General features: G+C 50.1%; 3 non-coding genes across 3 annotated transcripts; 1 reads left to right on the top strand and 2 right to left on the bottom strand.

Annotated features, from left to right (window-relative positions):
• Window positions 1–498: 498 nt before the first annotated feature.
• On the bottom strand, window positions 499–580 carry TRNAS-AGA. Its single transcript has one exon. It is a non-coding gene; the product is annotated as a tRNA-Ser (tRNA).
• A 7138-nt stretch (window positions 581–7718) lies between these two features.
• TRNAT-AGU lies at window positions 7719–7792 on the top strand. Its single transcript has one exon. It is a non-coding gene; the product is annotated as a tRNA-Thr (tRNA).
• Window positions 7793–10655: 2863 nt separating this feature from the next.
• On the bottom strand, window positions 10656–10728 carry TRNAV-AAC. The gene has a single exon. It is a non-coding gene; the product is annotated as a tRNA-Val (tRNA).
• Window positions 10729–11640: the final 912 nt, after the last annotated feature.

The raw sequence follows: 11640 nt of genomic DNA, 5'->3' as shown, positions 1-11640 counted from the left end.
TTGCTAAGGGGGGAATGGGAACAGGGACACAGACAAGCCTCTGTGGTGTCAGAGCTGGGAAGGGCGATACCGAGGAAGGAAATTGGAATCATTGCTTGCTGGAAGTTTACCCCAATAAACATTGAATTGTTTGCACCTCTTGAACTGCGGGTATTGCTGCTCTCAGGTCATGCGAGAAGGACCAGGGAATGGGAGCATGATGGGATAAACCCTCTAAGAAGTACGTCTTTCAGGATGTGAAAAACCCTGGAATCAGTATAATTAAGCTGACCTAAGCCATGGTTAGATAGTGCTAAATGAAAGGAAAGCTTGTTCTGTCAATGTAGCTATTACAGGGATGGAAAACCCCTCCACTCACTGTAGCAACTGTCTACTCCACAGTGCTAGAGCAGTGTCACAGCAGCATTTTAAGTGTAGACAGCCTCAGAGTGAGACCAGGTCTGGCTCTGTGGATGCTCAGGCACTACAACAAGAGCAGTGACAATACACTGATGCTTCCGTAGTTGGCAGGATTCAAACTTGCCTGGGGAGACCCCAATGGATTTCTAGTCCATCGCCTTAACCACTCGGCCACAACTACTTGATGTATAGGTGCTTCACTACACAATGATTCTGTTCTCACTGAATTGTCACTTCATATTGCTCAGACCAGCTCCCCCAGCACACTCCTGGCTGTGCATTAGTGTAAGTGTGTCCATGGCTGAACAACAAGGGTTCCTGCCCATTTCCCTTCCGGCTGGAGCATGATTAGAGTGTGTTTGTGGGTAACAACATTGCTATAGATTGTTGTTCAGTCCCCACACTGACAATTCAGACCGTCCCGTTCCTATTCGAATCTCCACCAGATCATGCCAATAGCCGGGGTCAGGATTTCTCTGGGGCACTGAAATGTTTCAGGGGGTTGGTGCATGAACTCAGCCTTGCATCCATCCCTGATGTTTCATGGACTAACAACAGCAGCGTAAAGAAAGAGCTGATCCAATATCTCACTGTCAGAGGTGAAGGTGGCCTCGTCCCGTCTGCATGACCATTGCCATTGCAGGAGAGAAGGTGTCAATGGAATCGAATGCCCTGGCTCAGACAAGAGACACACGGAGGTTTTGCTGTTCATGGATCTGTGCAAAGGAAATTGTGTCTCTGTGTGAAATCGAGGAGGGAAATGAAACGTCCACATGGTGGCCCAATGCACTAAGGAATGTGGGCAATGGACTCCGGCTGGGAAATGATTTCACGGGATCAATGTATTGCCCTGATTAAAAGCTATGGCTAAAAGGCAGCCACTGTTGTTAGTACCTGAACCTGGGTAGAGACGCCTGAGTGGGTATCAAGTCTATTGCCTTAACCAGGGGTAGTCAATTATTTTATCAGGATTCAAATTTCTTGGTCAAGGCATAGTCAATGTATAGACGCCAGAGAAAATAATACACTGATGATAAGAAGAAGAATATAGAAATATTTTGCAGTCACTATGGGCATAACTATGATAATTGTTTTGTGTTTCACTCTTTATTATGGCACCACCTTCCTTCCCTTTAGACTTCTAGTTTACCAAGGGTAAAACTAAACATCTCTTCAGATACCAGGGAGTGTTTGTGTTCATTCCTGCTAGCTACACAGGGATTTGATGTAGCTGCTTTCAATCCTCCGGCTCTGCCGGGATAAGTAACATTTGAGGCGGTCACTGAACCGAAGGAGGGAGATCATTTTTTGACAGGTTACGCCTCCTCTTAAAGGTGTTTGTCTGGCAGCCTCGGTTCCCAGGTCTCTCCTGAGGGAAGAAAGTTTCTGTGCAAAATACCAAACCTTTTAACAGAGCGGAGGGAAAGGCAACGGCCACATGCTGAGGCCAATATGTACCGCAACATGATTCTTTTATGTGGGATGACTCTGAACACGGACTGATCTGCACTCTCGTGTGTTTGAAGAGATGTTGAGTTTTGCACTTGGGAACCTATAAGGCTGAAGCAATGTTATGGATAGTGACACTGCGACTGAAGGGTGATTTAAGGTTGTAAAAATTGTTAAAAACACTGAGCTTAAACGTGAACTGCCTGTTATTAAAGGCTGGTTTCCCCACGTCGGTTCCATAAGCTCTGCTAGAAAGGCCCTGGGTTCTCTCCTGCCTCGGTGGGAACTCGAGGGAATCATCCCCTGCTGCCCTCGGCTCCAGGCTGATTTTTCTGGGGAGGGGGCGTGGAATTGATTTGTTTGCTGTTGAGAAGGGAGCCAGGCTAGTTCTCAGGGAACGAAAACTCCCAGCATCTGCCCAGCCCAGGCTACTGCCCTGTCCCAGCCTCTGTTCCCCTGGGGGCCCTGCATGTTTGACTCTAGAGCAGGCCGGGAGCAGCAGCTGAGGCAGAGGACACCTGGGCTGGGCAAATAGGAGGGAGTTTAGCAAGTGGAAATGGTAAAACCGCAGTGAATATTACCTTGGACTCGATGACATTTCTCCATTGGTCTGTCTGCTTTGGGGCAGGGACAATGACACGTCCTGCTGCATTCATCATTTCAAAGGGTGGTTTAGGATTTTCATTCTCAGACACGGTGCACAAAGCAGGACTCAACCCAGGGTGCAAACGAAATGAGCCACTCACAGGTTCTGGCAGCCACAATGAGCGTTTGGTGCGAGAGCTCAGACCTGGCCCTGCCCCAGAGGTCGGGGGGTGTCTACAAGAGGCTTGGACCACTGATCTACCAGTGCCTAACTCCCAAACTTTCAGTAACTCTATTATCAGTGCCCGTGAGTGTAATTTAAACCATGAGAAAAACCACACTAGGCTAGACCAAAGGCCCATCTAGCTCTGAATCTTGTCCTCTGACAGTAGCCAATACCAGGTGCCCCCAAAGCCACCACTGGGAGTAGAACGCAGGATCACCTGTTAACAAGGCAGGTGCTTTAGCCAGCTAAGCCATGGTGCCTGCCTGGGTGTAAGATATAGTGTCTGCCCACACCTGACTCCCTGCCATCTCCACCAGGCCCTGAGAAGCTTTCCTTGTGTTTGGATTCTGCAAAGCAGAGGAGCAGGTGACGTTTTCCTTGCAAGCTGTGTGTGTGAGTGAATCTTTGGCCAGGTCTGCACTACAAAGTTGTTTCAGCAGAAATATATTGCTCAGGTGTGTGAAGAACACACAACGCTCCCTCGGTCGGCAGCTTGGTGTGGCTGGTGTACACACTCCAATGCCACGTCTGGCGACAAAACTGCCCTGTTTTCGTGACAAAATAAAACCACTTCGATGAGAGGCCTAGAGCTTTTTGCAGCAAACTTACAGTGACAGCATGCCAGTGTAAATGCTGCTGGTCATTAAATCACCTTAACTGGCCTCCGCCAGTATCCCACCATACCCGCCGTGAACTCACCTGCCCTGCATTCCTGCTACAGAGGCTGGGCCCCTCCCCTTTCCTAGCTCCAGGAAGTTCTGGCAGCTGAGCCTGCTGCTCTGCTCTGGCAGCCAGGAGCAAATCACTGCCGTGGAATGCTGCTCTCCTGCCCTGCGAACACAGAGCAGGGGGCGGGAACTTCCATACATGGGGGGGCCACCAGCATCCGAACTGTGACACCCCATGACGCCCCTTCCCTCGAGGAGGCTCTTACGTTCTAAACAGGGATGGCTGTTTTCTAGTAAAATCACTAACAGGGAAGGAGAAAACTCGAAAGGTTCCTCCTGGCGCTCACGTCCGTGAACCCGAATACTCTCTCAGTCCTCAGAGAGAGACCTGGAGAAGGAGACTTGCTGAAGCAAAGCCACAGGGGGTCTCTGAGGTTTCCCTGGCCCCTCGCCCCGGTCCTGCCTGGCTGATGTCAGCATCTCTCTGTGAGGTCACCACCTCCCCACCACCTTTGACCAATAGGCTGAGGTCCTGCAAAAGGCCTTTGTGATGTCACTGCCGCACCCCTCCCTTGCTGTGCCAATGTCCTGCCCTTGGCCAGGCACTTTGGAGGTTTGAGCTACTCCCTGTGGATCACCCCACTCAAGGAGCGTTCGTTCTAGGCAGCAAGCCGGCTAGACAGGAAAACATCAGATGCTGCTCCCAATGCTACGCTCAGTTTTTCAGAAATTAGTAGACTTTATGGCCAGAAGAAACCATTAGAGCATCTAATCTGACCCCCTGCATATCACAGGCCTCCTGTATGACACAAGAGCTACTTTGGGGGCAAACACATTCCAGAAAGGCATCTAGTCTTCATGAAATGACATCAGGAAATGGAGAATCCATCACTTTCCTTGGTAGCTTGTTCCTGTGGTGAATCATCCTCGCTGTTGAATATTTGTGCCTTAGTTGTAATATGAATTTGTCTCTTTTCATCTTCCAGCCATTGGGTCTTCTTATTCCTTTCTCTGCTATTTTAAAGAGTCCTTTAATATCCAATCTTTTCTCTCCATTAAGGCACTTCAACACTTCAGTGAAGTCACCTTTCAATCTTCTTTTGATCAGCTAAACAGGTTGAGCTCTTTCAGTAGCTCACTAGAAGGCATTTTTCTCCAGACCTCACAACATTTGGTGGCTCTTTGCTGCCCCAGCTCCAATTTCTCAACATCTTTTTCAAATGAGGACACCAAAACTGGAGGCAGTATTCCAGTATCAGTCTCAGTGATGCCGTGTCACCTCCTGTGACGTTATTGACATAATCTGTAACTGTATAGATCACCGTTGCGACCACTGTTCTATATTCGCAGCCAGTATTGTAGAAAGGTGTCATGCAAGGGGTCTATGGAGAGGTTCTGACTGGCTGATTATAATGATGCTATCTCTAGATGTGTATCATTTTTTTAGTTGACGTTATGAATATTGGCTCTATGCTGCCTGTATTTCAAACTTGTGCTCTGCTTCCGGGGAACACCCCAGACAAGCTGGTGTCAGTTCTGTCTAGCCTGCTTGATGGCCCATTAAGGACCATCAGCTATACATTTGCCCCATTGAGAGAAGGCAGATATGCCTTGTGACTCAGCAAGGTAGCAGGGACCTGCCTATGGACAGAACTCTAAGGTTTTTCTATGCCACGTGCTGGATAGAGTGTCCTTGGGACAAAGAAAGCAAAGACCACATGGCAAGAGACTATAAAAGGCTGATGCCTCGTCTCCATCTTGTCTTCAATCCTGCTTCATAACTCTGGAGGGCCTTTGCTACAAACTGAAGCTCTGTACAAAGGACTGAATGACCCATCCCAGCTTTGAATAGACTCCAGAGACTTGATTTGAACCTGCAGTTTATTCCATCACTGCTACAAGCCTGAACCAAGAACTTTGCCATTACTGTATGTGAAGGGTTCAAAGCCATGTGCATTTTATATAACAACCTGGTCTATGGATTGTGCCAGTTCTTTTCCAGACCCAAAGTCCAGATAGTGACCAGCTAAGAGAAAGCTGGGTAAACAGAAAGCCTTGCTTGCTAAGATAGGCCTGGTCAGCAAATTGCCAGGTGTTGGAGCTTAGAACTAAATGATTGTGTCTTATTCAGAATTGCAGACTGAACAAAGAATCCCTATTCCTATTGTGTTTGTTTCTTCTCTAGGGAGACATTCTTCCCACACATCCAACCTTGAGTTTATGAAAAGTTGGCACGTCAGTATAAGATATGGCATCCTTCCACCTCCCTTCCAAGGGACCAATGCCTGCCTTAAGACACACAGAAAACAATCTTTATTGCCATATACTTTCACTCTTTCTTTGCTTTAACCCCCAGGAATGTACCTGTTGGAAAATCAAAGGTGTTGCTCCATTCCTATGGATCCCAAATCAGAATTCAACATATATATTTTATACTAATAACATTTTATCAAAGTATTAATGAAATGTTAACTTGCTAACTTGAGACCATGGGTGGAGACATTATCTAATCTGTTAACCATTGGCTAATGTGCTTATCCTGTCTTGCAAAACCCGTCCCGGGGTGTGGAACTGCCTAGCCTGTCACTTTCCCCCGCCCGTGGAAAATCTATATATTCTATTGTAATTAATTAATTAACAGTGTCTCTGAGCCTAATAAGCCCACTCTGCCAGCGCTGTGTGTAATAAAGTCCTATTCTTGACCTCTGCACGGTGTAGATTTATGTCCTTCACAGACACCTGCTGAATAAAGAGGAGATTCAGCATCCAGCTTGGCTGAATGTGTCTCCTCTCCCCACAGCTTGGTGATCTTTTGAGGAAATGGAGAAGACTGCCTTTGCCTAGCTGTACATCACTTGCAAAAGAAACAGGTCTTTTTGGTGACAAGTGTTGAAAGGAGCCATTAGACAAATGTGGAGACAGGAAAAATGTCCCCCAATTGAACTGGCATCTGTGGATGCTGAAGCCACAACACAGAGCGCTAAACACTATATGAGAACGGGTGGTGTCAGAAGAATCTCTACCAAAGCCTTTTCCCACCAGCAGGGGCCTCTCTGTGCACAGAACTCCTGGTAGCATGATGGCTGCAGGCAGTGGAGAACTCCATTTTGGCATCTCTTTTGTGGTGAACATCTGCAGTGGCTATTAAAAGGTCTCTAGATAGTGATCTTTGTGAAGAGCTGGCTGAAGAACCTTCCTACTAATCAGGAGAGCCTGGCTTGGCCTGCCAGTTCTTCCCTGCCGAACCTAGTGTGTCTGTTGGCTCCTTTTTTTGTATCTCTTTTCAGAAAAAGAAAAGATCTGTCAGCAGAATCCTTCTAAGTGCTTGTTCAAGACAGAGAGAGCCTTCCTTGCAGCTGAGTCTTGGTGCCATGGGGGATGCCTCACTGCAGCACCTCCTGCTGACCATCCTAGCAATTAGCTCTGGTTCACCGGTGCGCCTTCATCTAGTAGCGTCTGGCCACCATCTGTTCTATCATTAGGACCCATGTTGCTCTCAGGACTTCAGTGTCCTCTTATGGACACAGCCCTCTGGCTGTGCCCCACTCAGTTCTCTCCCCCCTTCTGGGTGGGTGGGGGATGTCCTCTACCCAGACACTTGCCTCAGTGGCCGGCTGCAGTCCAGGGTGTAGCCACCTGTGTCAGTGGCTACTGAGGCAAAAGGTGTGAACCTCCAACCCTGCCATCTGTTTCCCTGGACCATTTCCCAACAGACCTAGAACCTTCCTCCACCTTTGTATCAGGGCCTTAGTCTGGCAGTAGTCAGCCAGGAGGTCACTCATGCACCCCTTACCCCAGCACTACTCTGATCATAGTGCCCTCCCTGCTTGCTTGCTTGCTTGCTTGCTTGCTTGCTTGCTTCCTTCCTTCCTTCCTTCCTTCCTCCCTGGCAACCAATCCTCCCTCCTCAAACTCCAAGGAGTGACTAACTCTTGCGCTGCTGAGCAGCTCTTTATATATGGGCTGCTCCAGCAAGCCTTCTCCTGATTGGCTCTCCCAATAAGCCCTTTCTTGATAGGCTGGGTTCTGCACAGCCTCTTCAAGGCTGCCTTAATCTTTCTCCTGCTTGTTTGGGGCAGACAGCCCACCACACATGGAAAGTGGCAAATGAGAAGTCTGGAGCTGAAGGAAAGGTTACCATGACTCAGAACTGAGCCGAGGTTGCTGCGACTGAAACACAGATCACTAACCATTATATGATCACAGTGACTGGTGGGAGAGGCACATGTTAGAAGCCCTCTGTCTACTCAGCTCTGGCTTTCTGTGCACAGAGAGCCAGACACCTCAAGGTCTGCAAGTCTTGAGGGAAATGGGGAACATCTGTACTTTAGAATTTGCAGGTGTTGACTTGAACCATCAAATGAAACAGTTGCAAATACTTTCTTCAGGCAGGCACCATGGCTTAGCTGGCTAAAGCACCTGTCTAGTAAACAGGAGATCCTGGGTTCAACTCCCAGTGGTACCTTGGTGTATGGCTTTTGTCTCCTCTGCTCACATTTTCCTCTGTCTTTCTAGGAAACAGAAGAGGCCTCCCTTGGTATCCAAGTCATTGCTTGCTAAGGAAAAGGCTTCTTTGGAGAGAAACATTGGAAACAATCAAATCACAAACCTGGAGTTGATGAAAACGCTGCTATGACTGGCATTGGCATGGCGGTTGCTTCAACTGCAATTGCTGCAACACGAGAGCCTGCGCCACACATCCTTGTGATTCCCTGGAGATGTTCACACACAGATGTCATGTCACCTTCCTTTTGATTGTCATTGATGAAAAATGGAGCGGTTGGGAGAAAAGTCCCAGAGAGTCGCACCGTGGCTAAGCTGGGTGACTCACCTGCCAGGTAAAGTGCAGTTAGGGATGCAGCTCCCAGTAGTGCCTTAACAAATGTGTCTGCTCTTCCCACCTTTTGGTGAATCTTTTGCAGAAACAGAGAGGACTGCCTCTGCCTTGCAATGCAAATGCTTGCAAAAGAAACCAGTTGTTTTTTCTGACAAGTGTCAGAAGGAGGGACATAAGAAATGTGGAGATAAGGAAAAGGTCATCGTAACTCCACTTGCATCCATGGCTCTTGAGGCCAGAACGCAGAGCACTAAGCACTGTATGACCACAGCAAAATCTAAACTTTACACCTTATTACACTAGGCAATAGTTAGGTCAAGCAATTTTCTCATCCTACTGGATGTTACCCTCCTTAATACATAGAATTCCCCCTAACACCCTCCTTGGCAGGGGTCACTAGCAAAATTATAGCCTATTTCAGTAACAACCATACAGCAAAATGCATAACTTCACACACCCTCATGCTATACATATTTGGACAGAATAACCGATTTCAGCAGATCATGACTTTCATATGATAACTTACATGGAATGGTTTGTAGGACATATCACAGCCATATGTGAATGATGACTATGTGAGCTACTGGGAGCTATTTTGAAGTACATCATGTCATAAAAGCCTCTAGAGACTGGCCTTTGGGAAGAGCTGGCTGAAGAGCCTTCTGAGTAATCGAGAGATCCAGGCTTGGCCCTGCCAGTTTGTGCTTGCGAACTAAACTTGTCCGTTGGGCTCCCTTTTTTGTGTCTCTTTCACAGAAACAGAGCAGAAGTTCTTGGCCAATCCTTGAAAGTGCTTGTTCAAGACACAGAGAGCCTCTGTGCTGGGGCAGGGGTAGGGGGTGCAGGAGGTGGTCGGGGGTGGAGGTGCTTACCTCGGGCAGCACAGCTCCCAAAGTGACTGGCACACACTCCCCTCCGACAGTGGCTCCTAGGCAGTGGGATACGGGGGCGGGTCAGCTGTGGCGTTTGCACTCAGGGCTGCAGGGATATGCCGGCCACTTCCAGGAGCAGTGTGGCAGGGAGGGAGGGGGCAGAGTGGGCAGGGAGCCACCTTAGCGCTGCTGGCACATCTCCGTGTGTCACTTGGGGAGGCATCAGGTCTCTGTGGGCTGCCTGGGGCAGGGGCAGTGGCCGAGGGGGCTCGGGCCACCCCTTTGCCTCCTCTCTCCAGGCTCCCAGCCCATCTTGCCGGCCGACAGGGATTTTAGGGTGCAGCAGCGCAGGGAGCAGGAAGGGCGAACCACAGCGGCTGCCTCCCCCACATGCAGGAAAATGGCTTGACCTGCTGGCCCCACGGACTAAGGCACCAGGCCTCCAGCTTGCCCCATTCGACCCAATGGGTTGATCTTGTGGCCAGAATTATTTGCAGTCGGGATTTCCCCCAACAGTGCCCCACAGGGGTCCAGGGTCAGCTCCAGCACAGGCCACACAGGAAGTCTTAATGCTCGAGCTGCAGCACATGCTGGGCAGGCTCTAGGCCGGGCTCCCCATGGCAGGAGAGAAGACGACGACTCTGCCCCTGGAGGGGCAGGCTGGGGCTTCCTGGATCCCATTTGTGCACAGCCAGCACCCTGCCCCCACTCCCATGTCATCAATGGCACCCCCCAGGTCAGCCAGAATGGAGCAGCGGTTTTCACTGCACCAAGTCCACTTACGGCTTACAGGCAACTCCCAGACGCACCACAGCCCACCATGTCGGCCAGAAAGGAGCCCACTCAGCCTCGCCATTGCTGCTTTTCCGTCCCCCCAGAACCCTGCTTCTCCTGGGCTGCAAGGAGCCATCCCTGGGATGCCAAGAGGCAGGCACAGGGGTCTGTCTCCTAGCAGCCAACCGCACCTCCATGGGTTTGGTCCTCAGAAGGGCAGGTGGGGGTTTCCTGGATCCCAGTTGCTCACAGCCAGCCCAGCCTCCACCTCTAAAACCATCAGTCATGCCCCCAGGTTGGCCATAAAAGAGCAGCCATTCTCCACTTGCACTCAGCTTTGCTTGTTTTCTTTTCACCTAGAACCCCCCTTCCTCTCCTGGGCTGCAAGTAGCCACCCCTGGGAAGCCAAGAGGCAGGCACAGGCTTCTGCCTCCCAGCAGCCAACCACACCTCCCCTGGTTTTGCAGAACAAATGGTGACGCTCTACTAAGCCCACTTAGCCGCACTGAGGCGCTTAGCTTCTGCCCTGCCTTCCTCAGCTCGACTTTCCTCTTTTGCCCCATCCCTGCCTCACTTCCTCCTTTGGCAAGTCATGCAGAGGAGGCCAGCAGGAAGAGCCGGCCTCCACCGGCCAACCTCCAACAGCAGAGGAGGCCAAGCCACAAGCCTCCAAAAGGTAACACGCCGCACTCCTCTAGGTTCTCCCGCCTGACGCCAAGGTGCTTTCTCCACTGCTGTCAGCACCCTCTGTCATGCAGGGGTTGGAGTTATCCCACGGACAGGCCAATAGGAGAAGGAGGAGGCCTTCCTGAACAGCAAGGGGATCTGGCAAAAGGAAGCCAGCATGTTTCTGCCTGGTTTTGAACCAGGAACCTTTTGCATGTTAGGCAAACGTGATAACCACTACACTACAGAAACTCTATCTGCCTGGCTCTTGCTCACCCTGGCACAGACCGATGGACAAACCTGGAGAAAGTGGTGGCAGCCCTTCAATAGGTCAGCTGGCAGAGCAGAGGACTGGAGCCGGCACTCAGGAAGTCGTCCTTACGTCGCCCTTGTGACTCCAGCTTGAGGGAGAGCTTCTTTTTCTTCCCCTTGCTGACAAAGAGCAAGAGAAGAATGAAAGGTCAGGTGGGCCAACTCGGTGCAGAAGCCCATGCTGTTTTTTCCTGCTGCATAGCCTGAAATGAGGGACTCGTGGCAGTTAAAGGAACTGCTGCACTTTCAGAAAACATCCCACCCGTGCACAAAGGGGGATAGAAGAGCCTGTTAGTCTAGCACGCTCCCAACTGAACTACTTCAGCAGCTGCTCAGTTTCTTTTTGGCCTCCTGCTTTTCTGTCTGGGATGTTGTTGTCAGCTGTGGCACAGAAAAAGGACGTCATTGCGAGCGGCCCATGAAGACAAGATTCACTTTTGCCTTCCTTGCTCGGCTTTACTTGCTTCCTCACCCTATTCCTGCCTTAGTTCCTGGGTTACCAGAAGGCGACGGGGGGCCAGCACTCCAAGGAGGAAGTTGGGCAGCTAGACCCTGGTGGCAAAAGTCCTGCCGCCACTTGCCACCCCACTCTCTTCTCCCAGCGTCACACATTGGCCACCAGGGACTTGGGGCCCAGCAGCGCAACGGAAGGCAGTGGACAGAGCCACCCTCGCCTTGAAGCTCCGGCTCATTAAACCACATCTTCAGTCGCTGATGGCCAATGAGAGACCGACATCGCTTGCTATTTTAGCACTTGGAAATGCCATTGGTCAGTCACTGGATCTCTGTAATGCTGTTACAGAACAAATGAACATGGAATCTCAGTGTGACATACTATACCTTTGGGGGAGC

The sequence above is a fragment of the Mauremys mutica genome, unplaced genomic scaffold, assembly GCF_020497125.1.
Source record: "Mauremys mutica isolate MM-2020 ecotype Southern unplaced genomic scaffold, ASM2049712v1 Super-Scaffold_100046, whole genome shotgun sequence".
Taxonomy (NCBI): domain Eukaryota; kingdom Metazoa; phylum Chordata; order Testudines; family Geoemydidae; genus Mauremys; species Mauremys mutica.
The sequence above is the reverse complement of the archived record's forward strand: the minus strand, read 5'-3'. Positions and strand labels throughout refer to the sequence as shown.